We start from the raw sequence: 21,485 nt of genomic DNA on the forward strand, positions 1-21,485 counted from the left end.
ACTGTTACAACCTGCTAGAAGAGTGGTTTCAAACCTCAGAGAATCACCTGGAGGGCTTGTTGAGACAGGGCCCTGTGCCCCACTTCTGGAGATTCTGATTCAGCAAGTCTAGGAGGGGGCCTGAAAATCTGCATTTCTAACAGAGTTCTATGTTATGCTTGGTTGTACTGGTTTTTAGACCACACTTTTTAACTGGAACTGATCACTATTTATAATAACAGAATACTTTTTTCTCTGCATTAAACTAATATGTACATATAGCATCAAACCTAAATACTGTGTCCATTGCTTGCATCAGCTTTAAGAAACTTAGCTAAGTAGAAAACCAGTTGGTATGGCACTGTTGTACTTGAGACATAATGGTGTCTTATGATTTCCCAATACTCTTTCTTTGGCCATTAATCATATCCATTACTCTTTTGTTGTTATTACTGTTGTTGCCTTGCCAACGTTACCCGGGGGTGGGGGGTGGGGTAGAATCCAAATGTTAATAAGTGTTAATTGTGGAGTTTTAAAAATCAAATCAAAACAGCAAAAATCATGAAAAAATAATTCATGGAAGCTGACAAGCCTTCACCCTTAATCATCATCTCAAGGTTAAATAATGATCAGAATTCTTTCAGTTGAAGTACTTATGTTGCATCTTGATGTTTGACTATCATATAAATATAACTGTGCTATTAGGCTCTATTTTTCATTGCAGATGAAATTGATGCATCTTTGTGTGATGTAGTCTGACATAGTAAAATTGTTACTCCCTAGGTAGGATATTCATAAAAATGTAATTATCGTAATCAGAACAGTCTTTAAGCTCATGAGAGGGGATTGCCAGATTCGTGATTGGCAGTTTTCAATCATTTCACATATAATAAATAAACTTCTTAAAGCAGCCTTGGGAATCACTAATGTCGTACACAGGGAAACTATTCTGATCAAACAACAAAGGGTGTTGGGAGATGGTGACGGGAGTTCCAGTTGGCTTCCTCTGCCTGGCTTTGGCCAGGACTAGAAGGGACTTTCAACAGATTTCATTCGGTTTACTCACCAACAGGTGTAATTAACAGTGCCATTTGCTGGGAAGAAAGAGGTCACAGGAAGACTACCGTTACTGAATAGAATGCATTTATTGTTTTCCTTCTAGAATTCATAACATGCTGCACGAGTAGCCCAGGAGCTGCTGTGCATGCACCAAGCCATGGGGGGGCGGGGGGGAGGAGCTGTAGCAATGCCATCAGCGGGATTTGACCCTGGGTTAGTTGGGAGCTTCCAATGTTCTTCATGTCCCCAATCCTGGTTTAGGCAATGTGCTTAATAAATGTAGAGACAGCACCAACAAGCCCATGTTGGTGGGCTAGAGAAATAAAAACCAACAAAAGAAGTCAACAGACAGTTAATTTGAAGAAGAAAATCACCTATTCAAATTGGACAGTAACTTTGGTTTTGATTCCATCTCTTTTAGAATTACTTAGTGGGGATGAGTTCTTCCCCTGCTCCTGCAGAAAAACCTCCATAATCCCATGACTTGTTTTGATTCATTTTTTGGTAATAAGAGGTCCTACAGCCATTTTAAATCTCCAACACATTCCCAATCAAGAAGTTAGAGATCCAGTCTTGCATAATAATCAACTCCTAGCATCCGATTTAAAGCTGACACTTTTCCCTTTACCCCTCTGGGGCCTTCTGCAGCAGAGGAGCCAGGGAAGGGGGCAAGGTCCATCTGCTCCTTTCCTCCACCTACTGTTTCCAACTGTCTGCGCCCATTTCACTAACCAGCCTCTGTTCCTGGGTCAAAGCCGGCAGGGGGAAGAGAAGTAAGCGAGGGAAGAGGGACAAAAGTTCCTCGTTTGCTAGTGGCCTCTCAGGGTGGCTTCTCTGTTTACTAGCTAGGCTATGAAACTGAAGGCTGCCTCTTCCAGGTAAGGGGTGCTCTCACAGTGCTTCAGAGCCCCACCTTCCCTCCCTCCCCAGGCCAGACCCCTCCCTCCCCAGGCCAGGCCCGGGACCTCCTCGCACCTGAAGCTCCTTCCTCAGCTGAAACCCTCTCCCGCTGTCTCAGGCTGCTCCCTGCTGAAGCCTAAGAGCTCCTCTAGGTGGCCCTGTTGGGCAGGAGCTAAGTTCCCCCTTTCCTCACTCCTCTCTTCCTCTCCCTCCCAGCCCACTGCCTCCCCTGCTCTTCCTCTCCCCTGCCATCCTCCTCCCCTCCCTCCCCTTACCCCCACTTCCCCCAGTGCTGGCCCACTCAGTCACCAGCCTACTCCAAGCGGCGGGAGATGTATGTATAGCTCTCTAAATGAAGACTTTTCAGTGAGAAAGCATCTTTGGGGTGAGAAAAACCCTCTTCACAAGTCTTCCCTCTCAATCCTCAACCCCCCTGATATTTTGCTATGGAGACTGGCTGTTCCCCACTTTTGTGGAGAGTCCTACACTAGCTGTTACACCCTGGGCTTTTCCTGGAGCCACTTACTGACATCCACTCACTGGGCAAGCTTAGCCTGGGCCCCCCCTTCTTCCTCTGGCACTGGTCCTACCCTCAGGTGTGTATCTGTTCGGCCTAGAAGGTCAGCCAAAACCTAGGGTTCGGTCAACAGCCACACTTGGTGCCACACTAAGCCCTACCCTCCAGTTTGGTGCCTTTTAGTAACAAAGGAAGTATTTTGGCCTCTATTTGCTACCTTGGGTTTTATTTCCCAGTCTGTTCAGACCCTGGGCAGGGTGCTATTGAGGTGCTATTTATTGAGCCCCCTTTCTACCTTGAATGTAGGCCAAGGATTTGAGTCATGTTACCACTTTTTGGATAATCCCTCTGAAGATCTCTATCCTTTTATGGCTCCTCTCTTTTGCTTGTCATATTTTTTATCTTGATGTCTCAGTGAGAACCTCTTATTTAATATCTTGAAATGTGTCATATGGGAAATAACTAGCTAAAAGCTCTTAGAGTTTTTAGAGTTTTCTTAAGGACTAACTGATTATAACAACTATTTGAGGACATATATATATAACCCTGAAATGAAAATCTTTTAGATAAAACTTTAAAATACTTGAGAAGGAAAAATGGCTTTCAGGGAGATTCCAGTTTTTTCTTGGCTCTGCTGAAGACTAGCTATATGACCTTGGGAAAGTTGCTGCATCTCTCCAAACCTAATTTTTTCATGTATGAAACAAAGAATTTGGCCTAAAAGTCTCTCAGGTTCTTTTCCCGCTCTTACCATGAATCTGTAATACCCTGAAAGGAAGTTGAGAGAACATTTCTGTTGCTAAGTATGGATGAAGGTTAACACACAGGCTCCCCTTGGTATTCACGAGGGCTCCCTTCCTCCACTCAAACACATTTACTGAGTGCGTACATCTTTTTTTTTTTTTTAAGTTTATTTAATTTGAGAAAGAAAGAGAGCAAGCAGGGGAGGGGCAGAGAGAGAGGGAGAGAGAGAGAATCCCAAGCAGTCTCTGTACTGTCAGTGTAGAGCCCCATGCGGGGCTTGAACGCATGAACCTTGAGATCGTGACCTGAGCCCAAATCCAGAGCCGGATACTTAAGCAGCTGAGCCATCAGGCGTCCTCTGAGTACATATATCTTTACACCAGGAGATACTTGGGTGCATAAGATTTCATCCTTGACCCAAGAAGCTTATGAATATGAAGGAGAAGCTAGACTGTTCATGAATATTGTTAAACAATACATGATGCTTTACCCAAGAAACATTTCCTGAGCACCTACCATGGTAAGTACAAAACACTCTGGGATGGTGCTTGGAGTGCAGTGGGTGCAGTTTCCTCTCAGGGCACCATCTTTACATATGTGGGACATCCCTACATAGAAGCCATAATCAGGATGGGTTGAAAGCAGAGCTGTGGGCCATGTGACAGTCCACAGCCCCAAATCCACCCTCACCCCCTTGGTCCTGTGCTTCCAAAGACAAAAACAAAAGATATTTCTATTAGGAAAACGGTGGTGGTGCTTCTCTTCCCTCTCCCTTTCTCTCTTTTAAGACGTGATAATCAGTCAGGATTCACTCTGTTTACAGTTTGACTACTTCATAGAAAAATGTGTCTATAAAACACCTGGTAGTTGTAAAAAGGCTTGGGTAAGGCCCAGGGAGCCAGATAAATATATGTTATTTATTCAGCTGTCCCAAGCCATTACCAATCTCCTTACACCCAAGGGCTGTCTGTCCTAAGTTTTATTTCTAATATTTTCAATACAAAGTCAGGTTTAAAAACAAAAACAATAAAAAAAAAAAGCCACAGGAAAATCAAAGCCTTACCTCCCTGAAAAACTATCAAGTACAAACATTCTTCGTGGCATTTCAGGCATAGTCTGATACCCTGAACCAGAAAAGATGGTTGCAAATGCATTTATCCAGTGTAGCAAACATAGTCGATCTAAGTAAATGTTACTGGTCAATGCCGTTCAGCAAGTATCCCCTAAGCACCTGTGGTGGACCTGGCTCATGCTTTAAGTGCACAGAGGACACCAGAGATTCTGGCATGTTCTCCAAGCCACATCATCAGAGTAAATGGTGAGCACACTGCCTGGCCCCCACTTGCAGACAGCCCCACAGTGGGCTTTGAAGTTGCTCTTTGCTGTTATCTAATCTCCAAAACTGAACCCTAATCCTGACTTCTTCCTTTCAGTGACTTTTCCAAGATAAGTTATGTTCACCTACTCAAATGCATCACCATGTGCATTTTTAAAAGTTTGTTTGTTTGTTTGTTTGTTTGGAGAGGAGAGGAGAAAACCAGCAGGGGAGGAGCAGAGAAAGGGGGGCGGGGACAGAGGATCCAAATGGGATCCAAAGCAGGCTCCGCACTGACAGCAGAGAGCCTGATGTAGGGCTCAAACTCATGAACCACAAGATCATGCCCTGAGTGAGCCACCCAGGCACCCCTCACTGTGTGCATTTTTAAAGGCTTTAATCTTTATTTCATTCACTCAAATTCTGATCAGGCAGCTTTCCACAGAGAGGTAGTCTCCTGCCCTACTAATTGTAATATAATTTTAGAATGGACTAAGTTGAAATCCCTTCTAGGCAGGATCCCTAAAGAGAGGATATTTCCATTGAAGATACATGTGGAATTTTGCTTTTTGGGCAAAGGAGAAGGGACAGCACCTGAAGAGGTATCCCAAACAATGAGACATGTGGGGGAAAGCTCCAGTGGAGAGAGAAGTTAGAAGGGGTTATGCCATACTTAAAGTGATATTTTTCTAATCAGGATGGAGAGCCTGACACATGGTCTGAAAACAGAACAGATTATTTGAAATCTGGGATGTATGATCACCATCTTCACAGTAAATGAAGCCAGCAGCTGTTCAGAGTGAAAGTCATTAACAAGGAGTCTCTGTACACTGAGGGATCCAGAGGAGTGGATGGGAGGCCGACTGATGTCATCCATTTACAAGCCAGAGCTTCATCACACAAAACAAAGAGCCTTTGTTACCCAGGGTTTCCTGGAACCACTTGCTGTCATCACCTTGTCTGCAAAGACAGAGGTGTAATCTACTCACCAAAAAACAATGAAGCTTTGCTTCCAAACGACACAGTCTGGGAATGCAAAATACAAGAAGCAGGGGCAAGCACAGGACAGATTGTCAGCTGTCCTTTACTTGTTCAGTTCTTAAACTGATTTCAAATATCATACTATTGTTTTTAATTAAATCCTCATCACTCTGCTTTCTAATCTCGTGCATTCAATTTGAAACTTGGGAACTGTTTTGTTGCAAAGGAGGAGATTCAGAAATTCCAATTTTCCTACTTAATAAGAATGTTATGTTCAGCATAATGTAACCGGAGAAAAGCTTCCCTTTGTTGCCAACACTCAAAGTCAACGCTTAGTTACGTACTTGAGGAATAATCCTTGGAAAATATTTTAACTCCAATTGCTATCACCAGTATAGAAGTTTCTAGGCTTCCATCTCTACTTTTTAAGTTGTCACGCACTTTTTCAACTTATATCTTATCAACAGCAGATTTTACTTAAAATAAGACATCATAGTTTATTCTGACCATTCAATGTTTTGTGCTATCTGTATCATCATTTTAGTTCTCTTAGAATAGATAAGAAAGACTTTGACTTTATGGGAAACTCAAGGTCAAGGTGTATAATAGGTGTTTTTTCCCCCTCTTTCTGCATCAGGGCTTTAAATAGTAAACAGAAACACAAAAGAGATTTATTTGAATATAACTGGTATATCAATTGTTTATAGCTAAAATCAACTAAAAGTGGGTTAAATTTACAATCTCACATAATAAGAAATCCAGAGGTGTGGCATTTGCTAGTGGTTGCCTATTTCAGTGGCTCAATGCCTTGCTGAGGACTCTTCCCACATTTCCATCCCATCATCCAAGGTGCACTGGTATTAATCCTCAAATTTGGCTAACAGCTTACAGGAAGTACATGAAATGGAAGAACTTGTTAAATACCACCACAGGGAAGTAGTCAGCAAAATCCAGAAGAGATCAAGGAAATTTAAACCTTTAGGAGTGATAAATGTATTATAGGTACATTTTTTAAAAAGAGTCCATATTTTTTAGAGACACACGCTGAAATATTTATAGCAGAAATGATATGATATCTGAGTTTACCTCAAATGCCTCAAAATAATCCAGTGGGAGTGGGGAGTGAGGATGGGGGAATGACAGGCTGTGAATACTAATAACTGGGAAGCTGGGTGATATGCACATGGGGGCTCATTATACAGCTCTCTCTGTTTTCTGTTCCCTCTGTTTGTAATAGAAATTTTTATATATTTAATTTTTTAAAACAACAAATGAGAAAGGAGTATAAAGAAGAAAAAAGGAAGGGTCAGGTAAACGATTCTCCTAACTAGTCAACCATTTGGGCCAATGAACCTCTACTGGGCTTTCACGGTCCAGGGCAGGAACTGACTGTGACATGCACCTGGGTCTTCTGGGAATGGACCGTCTGCTTCTGCAGAGTGGTCTCGCCAAGGATGTCTCAGGGAATACTCACAATAGCAGTCTGGGAGTAAGTACTCCTGCTATCTGCATTATTATTATGAGAAAATGGAGAAAAGCTTTCCTGACTATTCTAAAGTAAGTACTCCTCCAAAAAGTAACTTAATCCCATCGAAATAAGTGTTATTAGGCCACAGTGTTAATTATAGCCCATGTGGTCCTAAAGAAAATATTTTTAGACAAAAATAACATTCTAGTGATGTTTCATTGCCATTAAAGCTAGTGTCTGAAGCCTTACAGTTGTATGTTCATGTTCAGTAAAGCCTCTGTTTCTTTTGAGAAGGTATAAATCTAGTGCACTTAGAACCAAGACACTTATTTTTTAAACTTCATTTGCTTGCTATAAATGACAGCAAAACCAAAAATCAAACCTCTTAACAGACATAAGCCAATTTTGACCCAACATGACTTCATTATCCCAACCCTCCAAAAAAACAAATACAAAACATACCCACCCACATGCACACACACACTAAACAGCACAGGCCAGTATTCAAACTCTCCCCCACCCAAGAAAAAAAGAGTGATGAAGACAACCTCCAAGCTCCAGACTATCTGTGAAAGATCCATGAGCATTGTTCCCAATAAGGCCTCTAAACAACATAGGACAAAACTGTAGTCTGATACATTTAACTATTTTCCTAGCTATATCTAAGCAGCTCCTAGACTTTTCTTTGAGTCATTTTGAAACCAGCTCACAAAAAACTAGTTTGGTTCTCTCTTGGACCAGGATGAAATAGTGACCAGAAGTGAAGAAAAGTTGGGATGCAAATTGCCCAGCAAGACCCATAAGAGGCTGAAGGATATACTGTTTATCTTTGGTATATTTCTACCTCCACGATCTTCTAACTTTCTGGCTCTGTCACTCTTCATCTCCTACCTAGGCTTATACTATGCTCATGTTCCTCTAGCTTCCCCAAACCTTTCTCATTTCTTCCCTCTCTCTAAATTTTCAGTGCTCCCAAATTCAATTACAAATTCCCAAATCAAGGTTTCAATTACAGCAATATGTAATAAAACATTACTAGAATGATAGATTGTCCCATCCTCCTGAGCCATCTTCCATCAAAATTCTAATTCCCATACTCTTCACGTGCTGATCTAACCTAGAAGCTAGAATTAAAGCTACTCCATTTAATAGACATTCTCAGCTACCAGCTCACAGTCCTAAGGGTCTATCATCCTCATATATTCTCTCATCAGAATGCTCAGAGGGAGCATCTTCAAGAGGTGGGTATAAAGATGACTTCAGGGGCGCCTGGGTGGCGCAGTCGGTTAAGCGTCCGACTTCAGCCAGGTCACGATCTCACGGTCCGTGAGTTCGAGCCCCGCGTCAGGCTCTGGGCTGATGGCTTGGAGCCTGGAGCCTGTTTCCGATTCTGTGTCTCCCTCTCTCTCTGCCCCTCCCCCGTTCATGCTTTGTCTCTCTCTGTCCCAAAAATAAATAAAAAACGTTGAAAAAAAATTCAAAAAAAAAAAGATGACTTCAATAACAGAAGCTACGGAGGTGATACAGAGAAAAGGTTTCAAGCATGCCTGATCATTCTAATGTACTTTAATGTAATAAAAACTCCCAATTAAAGGTGTAGCCTAGTAAAAGTGTTTGGGAATGAGGGTGATACCAATTACTCAAGGTACTGGTAGGTTTTGTTCTTCTTTCTTGATGAAAATTTTGTCATGAAAAAAAAAATCAAGCCTTAGGCTTGTGACAAGTCTTGTCACAATGCACGTGACAAGGTTCATGTAATTTAGAGTGTTCCACAAAAGTTTTTTTCCTTCTGGGGAGCAGAGGTGGCTCATGAATTCCCCTGTCCTCTTTTTATGCCCCTGCAGAGATAATATGGAAATATTTTAAACTATTGGACTTTCAGACAGAAATATATCTTAGAAGACTAGCCTCCAAACCTTACTGATCATCAAGAACACCCTGGGGACTTTTTTAAGTAAACATTTTTATCTCCCCCCTGCCCTACTAAATCAGATCCTCAGCCAGGGTGGGAGAAGGTAAAGGACTGGGGTAGGAATGTTTTCACAGTGCACATGTAATTCTAACAATCAGTCATGTTCAGGCACTACTTTGAGGAGGTACCACCCAGTACCTCCTAAGTCATACCACTTACCTGCTCGGAACCATACAGGAGGGGAGAAAAACCTCTGTGGCCCTACCCTGCTTCCCACCTACCTGGCAAAGTGCATCACTTCCCTGTTCTCAGAGCCCTATAATCTAGCCAATCTAGGCCACCCAACTCAAGATATTCATACTTCCGTGTATGCAATTCCTCCTACAGACAAAAAGAAAATAAAATACACTTATCAACACCCTAAGTATCAATCAACCTTTCAAATAGCTAATTTCATTACCTAATGACGATGTCCTTGTCAGGTTGGCATCAGCACCAATTTGTGGTTGAAGAAGTGGGCTGAGACTGTGTGTAATTTTGCCAGGTTCCCTGTGATTAGTCAGAGAGGGCAGATTAGGGACCCAGTGCTGTTGGGCAGGATGGATTATTGATGTAGTCACTTGTGCCCTGTTCTTTTTCTTTTTTTTTTTAATGTTTATTTATTTTTGAGAGAGAGAGAGAGAGAGAGACAGAGCATAAGTGGGGGAGGGGCAGAGAGAGTGGGGGACACAGAATCTGAAACAGACTCCAGGCTCTGAGCTGTCAGCACAGAGCTCAACACGGGGCTCTATCTAACTCAAGGACCGGACCGCGAGATCATGACCTGAGCTGAAGGCGGATGCTCAACTGACTGAGCCACCCAGGCGCCCCTAGTGGAGATTTGTTTGATCAAAAGAAAAGGTACTATTCCCCTTCTTTTCCTCTCTGGACAGAAACCTAGCTTTTTGTTGGGAGGCTCAGAACTCTTATGCTCAGGTATAAGAGCTTTAAGAACTTCTTTGTGTTTCGAAAGCTATCCTAGAAAAAGCCCCAACCAGGACTTTGAGAGGTCTTGTCTCTTCAAGAAAAGAAGCCTAAGTTATCCTAAAAAGAGAGAAGAGGCAAGGCAGTGTTTCACAGGGAAGACAGACAGGGCTCTACCCTGAGAAGATGGACTCCCAGAGGCTGGAGGGAAGTGTGGACATTTATTGTACCTGAGTGTATAGAGCAGTTCAGACTTTTCCACTCCACCACAGTTGCAAAGGGCAAAGAATATGCAACCCTCAAGCAAACTCAGGCACTTGTCCCATCTTAAAACTTGACTTCTGGGGAACCCCAGAAAGGGAAAAGGAACTAACATGCACTTTACACCTGTAGTGGACCAGGAATGTTTACCCCCATGGCCCAGGGAGTCCTGAGAGCCTCACAGGGTGTCGAGCAGATGGCAGCCCTACCAGGCCGTGTTTTTCCTCTTCTTCCCCATCCCCTGCAGCTGGCTACCAAGATGCATAGAAAGCTGTCCTTGTGTACAGACCCCTTGGGGGTCACACTTGGAGATCTTAGCTATCTAAGCCCGTGGAATGTGGTCATCTGCTTACAAGTTCATGGCCTATAATGCATTCGGTTCTTTATCAAAATAAAAACCAAACAGAATGAGTAAAAGAAACTGGCCATGAGAGAGCACAAACTGTATGTTCCGTTTACGTGAAGTTCAAAAACAGACTAAACTCGTCTAATGATAGTGGTTGGTACAACAGTTGCCTTTGACTGGGAGTGGGGCCCAGGGAGCCTTCTCGAGGGCTAGAAACTTGCTATATCTTGATCTGGATGGTGATTTCACAGGTGTGTACATATATGAAAATTCACTGAGTTATACACTTAAGATATGTGCACTTTACTGTTATATAAATATCACCTCTGCAAAATAAATAAAGCAAATAAGCCAACAAACACAGACAAAACAATAACCTACAAAGACCTGCTAGATCCAACTTGCCTATTGCCGGGACCACTTAGTGGTCCTCTTACTGGACCTCTTACTGACTCAATCCTTTCCCAATTCCTAAAATTAATCTGGCTCCTTTACCCCATAAATGCACAGGGAATTTAAAGAGCCAGAGAAGAGCATTTAGCCCAAGAGTCCTCACGCATGGGGTAAACTGTAGCATGGTGTGTAGATGCAGAGATGACAGAGCCAGACTGCGCAGGTTCAAATCCCTGCTCTGCCACTTAATGGTTAAAGCCTTAAGCAGCTTACTTAAATTCACTATTCCTCAGTTTCCTGATCCATATTAATAGGCTTTATAATGAGGATTAAACAAGATTAATCGATATGAAAGCACTCAGTAAATACCCAATATTACTACATGCCAAGCCCACGGTAAGCACTTTACCAATCTTATCTTCGTTTAATCCTTGCAGCACCCCTGTCTCCTAGATGGTGTTGTCCCCCATATTACAAGTGCAGAAACTGCAGCTCACAGAGGCTAAACATTACACAGTTAGCAGTGAGCAAATCGGGGTTTGAATCCAGGTCTATCTTTTCTTTTCCTGTTAAGAAGCTTCCCTGATGCTTACCTGGATCCTCCCAATACCTGTGTTCCACCTACTCCCTCTTGGACTTCCCTAGGGCTAACCCATCATGAATCTGCATTTCTACTATTACATGCTGCTGAAACTGGACTACATAGCCCACTCTTCAGGGAACTTTCTAGTCTTTTGGATTCTGAGCCCCCAAGTACAGAATAATCAACCTAAATAATAGGCAATGATTGGATCAAGATGGTGAACTGAGCTTGTAAGACCATGTCCCGTTCCACCCCAATTTTCATACAATGATGGAGTCAGGAGGCATGTGGATGGGTCAGCCAGTTGAGCATCTCTTTTTTTTTTTTTTAATTTTTATTTATTTATTTTGGGAGAGAGAGAGAGAGAGAGCACGAGCAGGGGAGGGGCAGAGAGAGAGGGAGAGAGAGAATCCCGAGCAGGCTCTGTGTTGTCAGAGCAGAGCCCTACAAGGGATGAACCGTGAGATCATGACCTAAGCTGAAATCAAAAGTGGGGTGCTTAACTGACTGAACCACCCAGGAGGCCCTGAGCATCCAACTCTTGATCTCAGCTCAGGTCTTGAGCTTAGGGCCGTGAGTTCAAGCCCCATTGGGCTCCAGGCTGGGCATGAAGCCTACTTAAAAAAAAAAAAAAAAGAAAAAAAAAGAAAATGACAAGGGGACAATGTTTTTAAAGAAGAAATCCACACAGCTCTGGTAAACAAGAATGGGTACTATTATCAGAAAAAATTTGAAATATCTGGAAGATAGAAGTTAAATGAAATCAACACTGACAAGCATGAAGCAAAATTACATCCCAAGAACTGGCTACAGAATACAAACTAAATAAGTGATTAAAATGGGAATGGGAAGGTAAGAAAAAATCCAGAGAGATTACAAATTCAGAGGGACATTTGCAATAATAGAGAAAAAGGCTCTGAATCAACCATGAGGATAATTTACTAAAGAAGTGGATCCAGAACATGGGCCCATTGCCTTCCTATGTCCCAAAACTGACAGAAAGAAAAACATCAGTAGTGTTTGGCCTGGGGAGGGAACAGAAAAGCAGGAGGAAGTGTTAGGAGATGACAAGGTAACTCTATAAGGAAGAAAATGTGCACAGTCTGCCACCGGAGCAAAACTACTTTACTTACTTTAGCATCATGGCAGGGAAATAGCACAAACGTATGGTGTAGTGGCTTTCTGTTGCTATCATAACAAAGTTCTAAAGCTTGGTGGGTTAATACAATACAAATTCATTACTTTACAGTTCTGTAGGTCAAAAGTCCCAGGCTAAAACTGAGGTGTCAGTACTCTTTTTTGGAGACAAGGGGAGAATTTGAGAATTTGTTGTTTTGCATTTTCCAGCTAGTAGGGGCCACCACATGCCTTAGCTCATGCCCCCTTCTTCATCCTCAAAGACAGCAGTGCCACATCTCTCTAACTCTTCTTCCATAGTCACAGCTCCTTCTGATGACAGCTGCAAAAGTTTCTCCACTTTAAAGGAATCACCTTTATAATTGGGCCCACCTCCATAATCCAAGATAACCACCCTTTGTCAAATTATTTAATTTGTAAAATCGCTTTTGCCATATAAGGGAACATGTTCACACGTTTTTCTGCCTACCACATGTGGTTATTGGGTACCTGGCAGATAACCCTGCTTTCTGGTTTGGCAGTTGAAGTACTGGCTGTTCTAGCTGGAACCTGAATCTGGGGTGATACTCACAAAGGCTGGCAGCTATGACTTAACCAGGCTATTCTAGTGGAGTACCCTTGGCTGCGGCCCCCTGGGTTCCTACTGGTTTTCCAAGCCCGATGTTCAGCCTTCCAGTCAATTCTGTGAGCTACTCAATAGCCAGCCAATAAATTACTTTTCTGCATAAGTTAGCCAGAGCTAATTTCTGCTACTTACAATCAAGAATTCTGGGGGGCCTAGGTGGCTCCGTCGGTTAAGCATCTGACTCTTGATTTTGGCTCAGGTCATGATCTCATAGTTTGTGAAGTCTGAACCTCACTTCCTCGCTTCAGACTCTGCGCTGACAGTGGAGGCTGCTTGGGATTCTCTCTCTCCCCGCTCTCTCTCTGCCCTTCCCCTGCTCATTATCTCTCTCTTTCTCTCTCTCTCTCTCAAAATAAATACATAAACTTAAAAAAAAAAAAAAGAATTCTGACTGATACAGAATTCTCTTAAATACAGAGAACTGGTGATTGCCAGAGAGGAGGTGGGTGGGGGATGGGTGAAACAGATAAAGGGGGTTAAGAGGTATAATTTTCCAGTTATAAAATAAATAAGTCATGAAGATGAAAAGTATAGCATAGGGAATACAGTGAATAATATCATAATAATGTTGTATGGTAACTACACTTAACTGTGTGTGGTGAGTATTGAGAAATGTACAGGATTGCTGAATCACTTTGCTGTAATCACTAATACAACATGGTATGTTAATTACAGTTCAATTAAAAAAAAAGATAAGTTAAGGCAACATGTTCTTTTCTGAAACTAGAATTTGATTTATGATAATACATTTCTAGAGATCTACAAAGAACTTGGAAGGAACAAATTCAAAGCAGTTATTTAAAAACTTTATGAATGTTTCATATAAATATAAGAAAAATATCATTTATTCATAACAATATATATGTATTCATAACACTACATAGTAACTTCTAGATTTGTAAATTTAAAGTGATGTGATTCAATAAAGGTGTTCAGGTTAAAATCATTAAACACAGAGAATAAACTGGTGGTTGGCAGAGGAAAGGTGGGCAGGGGATGGGTGAAACAGATACAGGGGATTAAAAGTACAAATTCCAGTTATGATATAAATGAGTCATGAAAATGAAAAGCACAGCATAGGGGAATATAGTCAATAATATTGTAACAATGTTGTATGGTGACAGATGGAGACTACCCTTATCATAGTGAGCACCAAGTAATACACAGAATTGTCAAATCATTATGTTGCACACCTGAAACTAATACAATACCGTATGTCAATTATACTTAATGATAAAGATAAAATAAAATAAAAATTGTAATCTAAAAATGAAAGAGAAAAGATTTCTGACTAATAAAAAATATTCTACACCCATTTATCTTTAAGCAAATGCTTCCTGAGGACAGTCCTCACCTACCTATCTAGAATTTATGTCAGATTTTGCATTCAGAGGAAAGACCTGTAAAATAGCACACTCACAGAAAAGCAGATAAAATCCATGCCACTTATGTTTAGTAATCGACCTAGTTCTTCCTTTTGTAAAAGTGTAACACCGAATCACCAGACATCAAGGAAAACCAACATCATGGGAATCTAATAGACAAAACAAGAGAACAAACAGACCTGACTGGAAAGAAAATAAGATCAGAATAAAATTTTCATCTTAAGAAAAAGGTGGATGGGGTTCATGTGGTATATTCAGGAATATTTGGGAATATTTTGCCTACAAACCACAAGAGCATTCAGAGAGTAAGTTACTGGAAAATAAAATTTCAGTATCACACTTCATTTACCACTGAATCCCAGCACTTAAAATGATGCCTGGACAGTAGGAACTCCACTCCCTACAATATTTGTAGAATGAATGATCAATGGAACCTATACATAACATTTACTGCTGTAACCATTTTCAAGTATACAATTCCATACCATTTAGTACATTCTCAGTGTTGTAACAACCACCTCAAGGTCTAGCTCCAGAACTTTTTTGTCACCCCAAATGGAAACCTCCATTAAGCAGTCACTCCCCGTTTCCCTTTCTCCACCCTGGCAAACACTAACCTACTTCCTGACTGTGTAGATGTGCTTATTCTGGATATTTCATATAAACGGAATCATACATGTAGCCTCTGTGTCTGGCTTCTTTCACTTAGCATGTTTTCAGGGTTGAGCCATGTTGTAGCATGTATCAGTATGTCAATCCTTTTCATAGCTGAATAACATGTCACTGTATGGGGATACTACATTTTGTTTATCTACTCATCTGTTGATGGACACTAGGCTGTTGCATTTGCACACACCATGTTCTGCCACTGCACCACTGTCTCCCTCCCCGGTCAACTCTATCTCAGCTGGTAGCACCACCACTTACCCAGTTGTTTAGGCCCCAAACCTAGGAACCATCCTTGATCCTTTCCTCCCCTAAGTCCCACCCCACCCTGACATCTAAACCATCAGCAAGTCCTGTTGTATCATCCAGACACACCCCGGTTTTGGTCACATTTCACTACTTCTCCAGCTACCACCTAACACAAGCTACTGTCTCTCTGGTCACACCTAAATGTCTGTTCACTTCCTTTTTCCCCCTCTCCCCCACTCATTTCCCCACAATAATCAAAATTATCTTTTAGAAGTATGAATCAGACCATGCCACATCAGTGCTTAAGACCCTTCCGTGACTTCCCATTACAATATAACAAAATCTAGATGTCTTGCTATGAGCAACAAGGCCAGCATGATCCAGCCCCTGCCTACCTCTCTGAGCATCAATCCTATACTCTCCAGCCATGCTGGCCCATCTTTGAGTCTCTCCCACACCAACCACTTTCCTGACCCAAGGCCTTCACAATCCCTGAACTTCTGTCTGGGACACACCTTCCCCTCAAACTATGCTTGGCTCCCTCCTTCTCATCATGAAGGTCACCTCTGCAGAGAGGCCTCTCCTGACTCTCCTATATGAACGAGACTAGTCTCTCTCTGACCCCATACCTTCCCGGGTTTTTCCTTCATGCAACTAAAACCCTATAAAATTATTTTCTGTTTATTATCTGTCTCCACCCCCAAGAATGTAAGCTTCAAAAAAGGTAACTTGCCTTCAGCCAAATCCCCAAGGCCTAGAGCAGTACCTAAACCATATGAGGCATTCAGTAAATACTTGTTGCTTGAATAATGAATGCATTGCATTATATACACACATAGAAAGAGGACTTTGTATTCAATAAACAGAATATCCATTCTTTTTAAACATCCTTGAACATTTACATGAATAGGCCATGAAGTGCTCTTTAACCATGTTAGTGAGAGCATAAATTAGTGTAAGTTTTCTGGTGCATAATTTGATAATATATATCCAATTTTAAAATTCAAACACCCTCTGAACCTGTACCATATATTGGCACACTCGTGTTAAATCAAGTGATCCTCTATGTGTGGGCCTATTTCTGGACTCCATTCTGTTCTATTGTCCATTTGATCACTTTCAGAGATGATATGGACATTCATATGGATCTAAGAAAAGTTTCCTTTCCACAATATTACTGTTTTCTATTGTTCGATGTCCTAGAGTTGATTATTCTATACAGCAATAGATGTAGTAAAGATTTAATACTGTGGTCACATTAATATAAAAAATACTTTTTGGTTGTGGCAGAAAGACTTTCACCATATTTAGAAGAATATTCTGGGACACTGTCCTCCTGGACCTTGGTATCTCTCTGGAGGGGAGAGTAAAAATTTGTTTTAATTACAGGAATCACCACTTTGCCTTTTTATACTGTTATCAAATATTCTTCTCCCCTCCCAAAGTTCCAGAAGGATACTGAAATGATAACTGTTGCAAATTGCTGAAAAGATGACATGTTTGAATGCACTCAGGTATTAGAAATGAAACATCTTCCCGCCTCCCCCCCCCCCCACAAATGGGGGAGAGACAGAGAGACAGGGAGAGAATCCCAAGCAGGCTCCATGCTTAGCACAGAGCCCCATGCGGGGCTCAATCCCATGACCATGAGATCATGACCCGAGCCAAAATCAAGAGTCAGATGCTTAACAGACTAAGCTACCCAGATACCCCAGAACTGAAATATCTTATAAAATCAACTACTATGGGTTTGAGAAATTGTCACTTTGGTCCATGGTGCTGAAGCAACTGGATATCCATGTGGAAATATAAATGAGATTCTTTGTTACATGAAGCACTCTAGCACAGTAGACTTTTATTTGTCCATTGTGCAAATAGGAAGGGCAGAGAGCCAAGGATCTTCTTCTGATTTGACAGAACAACTCTGACAATGTTTATACTACTTGGGAACATAAGTGTCAACTACAACATTATCACCAGAGCAACAAATAAGACTATCTTAACAAGTCTTAACAAGTAAGACAGAATGACAGGTGTCATTAAAGGTTATACTCACATAACATGGCAACAATTTCTAAGATATCTAGCATCTACAAGATTCCTTTGTTCAAATAATAATTCCAACAACATATTTGTATTACAGAGGACAGAATGAGCTGACAGCAGTTGTGAATATTTATGCAAGGCTCGTATCACAGAGGAAGCAAGACTGATGTCCTTGTGAGAGTTCACATTTGACACCATATCTCATTGGGTCCTTTTACCAAGTTTTACCATGAGGAAGGTCATCTCTCTCTTTGTTGCAGAAGAGAAGAAACAACTTTTTCATCTCTTTATTAGAGTTTGAAAAAAATTAGGAAGTTCTGTATTTTCAGAGCCAGGATCTGAAATTTTATTAGTCAGCATTAAAAGCAGAACACAGACCTGTGGGGTTCAGCTTCACTATGGAAAAATAGATTGTTAGAGGATCTGACTTGATGCCAGTGAAACTGAGACAATTTATCTTCCACATTACAAAAGAACAAGAGTCAAGCTGACATCAGACTTCTCTTCAGCAACCCGGGTACTAAAACACAATAAGATAGAGGGGTCCTATCACCAAAGGGGGGAATGTGGTAGAGCCCCTCCCTAAGGAAAAAAAAAACAAAAAAACGTCAAGGTAACCTGGCTATACACATACGTGACAATATCCCTCACGACATGAGACCACTTAATCAGACTACATGTTTGTGTGTTATCATATATGGGAGACAAAGAAGTAAAATATATATAAAAAACTATGCCACGTGGTGTACGGGGCTCAGTTCCTTGGGTACAAACCCAATTGAGCGGTACCTGCAGGAATAAAGTTGCTTCCTGGAAAGAACAGAATGAATGAATGAATGAAATAAAACAAAACACAATAAGAAACCAGCTACCAAATGTTTTGGTAACATGGTTTTAGTTAAATTAGAATATTGTACCTAGGCAAACACAGTTTAAATGTGAAGATAAAGACATTTCCAACATGCAAGGACTTGGAACATTTACCTCTTACGTGCTCATTTTTGCAAAGTTGCTTGAACATATTCTGAAGCAAAACAAGAAGAAAAGAAAGGAGACCACTGACCCAGGAAGCAAAGAAGTAAACCCAATGAGCAGGAAAGGGAAGTTCCAATGTAACTCGCTGTGGAGCAAGATGAAAGCACAACCAGGAGACACTGGTGAGAATGTGATGCCCACAGGAGAGGTCATCAGGAGAAAAAGGTACATGGAGGAAAAGAATGGCAATGGTAACAAGTGATAGGGTAATTCATAACATAAAGACAAATGGCACAAGAGACAAAAAAAAAGAAAGAGAAAAAAAGGAAAAACAAGTAGAAATAGGGAGAAAAAGCCACAAAATTTAAAAAAGGAAATGAAAGTACAGCCTGCCTTTTTGTTCTAAAGTAAACAGAACCCTGCCCTTTGGGGTGAAAATTTAGTGTTGGAGTGTATACCCAACAGATAAAGTCTGTGTGAATTACAGAAAACCTTCAAAGCTGCGTGGTGGGGGTGGGGGGCGGTTGGGGAGGTGGGTAGGCAGGGGAGGGAAGCTAGGCTCAGAGATTTATGCCCACAGTCTAATGAGCACAGACAACCATAACTGGTTCTTGAGGAAAAGAATGAAAAGTTAAAGGCAGCATTTTAGTAATATTGGCCTGACAATAGGAGAGGCGGGAAACCGAAGGACAAGTCTGTTGCAATTTTCCAGGAATGAGGTGGAGGAATAAACAGACAATAGAGAGGGAAGAGAGAACCTATCAGAAAGGCATTTCAAAAGCCGAGCACAGGACTCAGATACCAGGAGTGGGTAAAAGAGTGGGGATGGCCTATGAACTGGAAAAATGGTGACAGCTTTTCATCGAGAATTGCCATTTTATTATTACACACATACTTTTCCTCCTCCTCCTCTTCTTTCTACTTCTTTTCCTCCCTCCAAGTTAATATTAAGCTCCTTGATGGTGGAGATTAAAGCTTGTGTTTGTTTCCTTGACACCAGCACAGGATCCTACAACTAGTCTCTCAGCTAGTGCTTGTGATCATGACTGTGGGTGCTGGTGCTGGTGGTGGTGGTGGTGGTGGTGGTGGTGGTGAGATGATGACGATGATGATGATGACGACGACAATGTTTCAATGCCTTAAGTATAGGAGAATTGGAAGCAAGAGTGACTTGGGGTATAAAATAATGACGATAGAATCAGAGCTCTGGTGAGATGTCCGCTCCCGTTGGGAATTGGAGAAAATACTTTTTGAAAATATTGCTGCTACTTCCTTAGTGAAATGCCTTCATTTTCCACTTCTTTAGCATTTTTTACTTAATTCCATCTATACCTATGCAAAATTAAAATCAAACAGTATTGAGAGATCTGACTACTGTCAAAGAAACTCATTTCAAAATTCTTTCAAAGCCTTTTTTGACTGAAAACAAACAGACTTTTTAGAAAGCAGAGTTATTTAAACAAGTTCTGTCCTGACAGTCTGGCCTTCTACATCTTGTTTTGTTCTTGTTTCTGAAGATTAAAAAAAAAAAAGTTATTTTCAAAGAAAGCACTAGGTGGCACTTGTGATGTATTCAATAATTACCTCAGATTCTGGAAAAGGTTTGGTTGGGGTGGGGGTGAATGCAATAAATATTGAAACAGGAAAATCTTCATTACAATAATGAAGATCAGTATCTTATGATTGTGTTTACTATGTTACTATGTATGAGTAATATCTTTATGCAGTGTTTGCATTTAAAATCTGAGCTTCACTTCCTTATAAAAACTGTGAGAGGAACCAACATTTCTAGAACATGTGAAAATCCCACATCACTAGCATAATAAATGAAAAAGTAGTGTTTGATTTGCAAAAATTGACTATATGTGTTTTTTTAAACAGCTAGGTCCGCTCTTCTACTTAAAATATTTCAATTTGTGGGGTGCCTGGCCAGCTCAGTTGGTAGAATATGTAACTCTTGATCTTGGGGTTGTCAGTGTAAGCCCCACGTTGGGTCTAGACCTTACTTACAAAAAAAGCCAAACATTTCAACTTGTAAAAATAAATCTTTTTTTATAAAATAAAGCTTTCCCAAGGTCCAACTACTGTGTAAACCAAAATGAATTATTAATTTTTAAAAAGACACTATACATTTTTTTGAGTAATATTAACAAAAATAAAAAAAGAAATTGAAAACAGATGTCTTGGCATATGTTTACCATCTTTAAAGTGATAACACAGTGACTTTAAGCAAATGTATTCTCTTTTCTGGCATTTGGTTAGGCAGTTCCTATTTGGCAAGTTGCTTAATTATCTCATGACCCCATTATCTCAGTCTCCATTACTATGGAGAGACTGAAAGCTCTTTTAACAAAAATGCAGGTTGAGAAGGTATTATTTCAAGTAGAAAATATTGTTGCCAAATACCATGGCAATCTTAGCCTGTAGATCCTGTCATATTATTGCATCTTGCCCCTACCTATTGTCTGGACCTTCACGGTAACCATTATGGATTAGGTTCACTCATGGCTTCATCTTACTATTCTATGCTTATTCTCTTTTGTCTCATTTCCACTTATTATTTTAAGTGTATTTTTTCTTGCTATACCTTTGTAGGATAATTTAACATAATGAAGTCCTTTTGGGACACGATGGGTTATAAATAAATTAATAAAAATGCTAATATGCTGTCTTTTAATTACACTAATTTGTAGGTTTGGGATGAAACTGACATTTTGAAGGTAGTATCTCATGTAGTCGTAAACTCCACATGTCAGAGCTCAGAGCTAAATATGCAAAATTGCAGCAGTACTGAAAACATCTTGGATCTCCGCTTAACAACTGTGAGTTTCACAATTAAGTTTCAGCTTAACAATTGATAGGAATGGATTCTGTCTGACTAACTCAAGCAAAAAGGGCCTTGAACAGAACGATAGCCAGGAGCTCACAGGATAGATGGGAGGCTGGAAGGCCAGGACAGAATGAGGACAGCTCCTGGAGTC

The 21,485-nt window shown here is 40.9% G+C and overlaps 1 long non-coding RNA gene across 4 annotated transcripts in view; it reads right to left on the minus strand.

Moving 5' to 3' along the window:
• Positions 1-21,485, minus strand: part of LOC125171897 (uncharacterized) — a 134,439-nt gene that overhangs the window by 90,966 nt on the left and 21,988 nt on the right. The gene's annotated exons all lie outside the window — the stretch shown is intronic.

This window comes from Prionailurus viverrinus, chromosome C1, assembly GCF_022837055.1.
Source record: "Prionailurus viverrinus isolate Anna chromosome C1, UM_Priviv_1.0, whole genome shotgun sequence".
NCBI classification, from domain to species: domain Eukaryota; kingdom Metazoa; phylum Chordata; class Mammalia; order Carnivora; family Felidae; genus Prionailurus; species Prionailurus viverrinus.